We start from the raw sequence: 1,991 nt of genomic DNA on the forward strand, positions 1-1,991 counted from the left end.
CTACGGCCACGCCACCCTGAACACACCTGATCTCATCTGATCTCGGAAGCTAAGCAGGGTCGGGCCTGGTTAGTGCTTGGATGGGAGATCACCTAGGAAGACCGGGTGCTGTAGGCTTTAAAAAAAAAACAAGAAAACAGAAACAAAACGACAGCGTACACTGAGTGCCAGCTCTGAGGCCGGCAGTGTCTAAAGCGTGAGTGCACAGCACTGAGCCATACAGACAAGGTCCTCACATTCATGGGGCTTTTCTTCTGGTTTGGGGGGGTGGACAATAAGCAAGTTAATATAACGAAGATATTAGGGCTTGCATAGAATTAAAATGTGGTTGTAAATTATAGTGCCTCATGGTGACTTCTGGTTGTGTGGTGAGTGAAGGCCACTCCGGGGAGGTGGCTTTGAAGGTACAGATAACAAGGACTCAGCCTTGGAAAATTGGTTGGGGATAAAAATAAAATAAAATAAGGGAAATCGCAGAGAGAGGGAAAGCTGATGCAGCGGTCCCACGTGGGAATAAGCCGGCTGCGTGGAAGACCTGGCCAGGGTAGGTGAGAGGGGAAGGGGCGACAGAGTTGCACAGAGGGGAGGGGCCCGGACCAGGAGGCTGGACTGCAGCAGGGCGTCTGGGTGGCTTCCAGACCGTGAGAGAAAGCCCTGGAAAGGTCCTAGGAGCTAGGTGACACAGTGAGATTAATAACTAAAAACAATTATTCTGGCCACATTCTGTAGGAGAGGGGGCAAGGAATAAAGGATGCCACAAACTGGAGAGGAGGTAACCTAGATTTCAGCTTCTTAAGAAATGCTTCCTATGACAGAACCTCATTAGAATGGCTTTCTGGGCGGGCATGCCCACTGCTTTCAAGCAAGTCTTTCTAAAATATCCCATGATGAGTTTTAAGATGTTGCAGGATTTCACCAGTTTGGGAGTCTTTTTTCATTCTTTTATCAAAAAATTAATGTGTAATTATTTTTTAACTATTTAGTTAATCTTATACCATAGTCTCTCTCCAGTAAGTAGTATAAGAAAATTCCAGTTTATTACTTTAATAATATATTTGCTTAGTGTTTTTTTTTTTTTTCTCTCATTGAATTTTCTGTTAACTGGTCTCAAAATTCTGTGACAGATTTTTGGTGAAATCATTTCCATTAAAAGTACCGATATTAAAGCTAATAACTTAAAAACTACCACACACACACACAAAACAAATGATCCGCAAAATATTCTCTTTTCCTTCTGCAGGTTTTACAGGACACCCATCTTTTACCATTAAATTTAAGTGGCCAGTCGAGACAAACAGTTCTGACACTGTTCTTCCACCACCGATTACGACTGGGGTGGCAGGTGTTGGGGAGAATATTCATGCAGCCTTCTGAGCTTTCTAGACAAACTTGGCAACTTCTGCAGCTCCAGCTGCCTTCTCGTCCACTGCTTTGATGACACCCATAGCAACTGTCTGTCTCGTGTCACGAACAGCAGAACAGCCCAGAGCAGGACAGTCAGAGAAGCTCTCAACACACGCGGGCTTGCCAGGAACCGTATCAATGAGGGCAGCATCACCAGATTTCAAGACTTTGGCCATCTTCCAGCTTTTTCTTAGAACGACGATCAATCTTCTCCGTCAGTGCAGCAAATCTGCAAGCGATGTGAGCCGTGGGACAATCCAGCACAGGTGCATGTTCAGCATTGATTTGGCCTGGGTGATTTCAGGATAATCACCTGAGCTGTGAATCCAGCCACTTCCATTGGTGGGTCATTTTTGCTGTCACCTGCCACATAGCCACGATGAACATCTTTGACAGACATGTTCTTGACATTGAAGCCCACACTGCGCCCAGCAAGAGCTTCACTCGAAGCTTCATGGTGCATTTCAACAGACTTGAGTTCCGTTGTAACGCTGACTAGAGCAAAGGTGGCCACTGTACCAGGTTTGAGAACACGGGCCACCGCTTGGCCCACAGAGACAGTGCCAATACCGCCAATTTCTGTGGAC

General features: G+C 46.0%; 1 non-coding gene and 1 pseudogene across 1 annotated transcript; one reads left to right on the forward strand and one right to left on the reverse strand.

The window, feature by feature from the left end:
* Positions 1-117, forward strand: LOC111745644. The gene has a single exon (XR_002782744.1). It is a non-coding gene; the product is annotated as a 5S ribosomal RNA (ribosomal RNA).
* Positions 118-1,358: 1,241 nt separating this feature from the next.
* The window catches only part of LOC105298711, a 52,364-nt pseudogene continuing 51,731 nt past the window's right edge, over positions 1,359-1,991 (reverse strand).

Source organism: Pteropus vampyrus, unplaced genomic scaffold (genome assembly GCF_000151845.1).
Source record: "Pteropus vampyrus isolate Shadow unplaced genomic scaffold, Pvam_2.0 Scaffold159, whole genome shotgun sequence".
In the NCBI taxonomy this organism is placed as follows: Eukaryota; Metazoa; Chordata; class Mammalia; order Chiroptera; family Pteropodidae; genus Pteropus; species Pteropus vampyrus.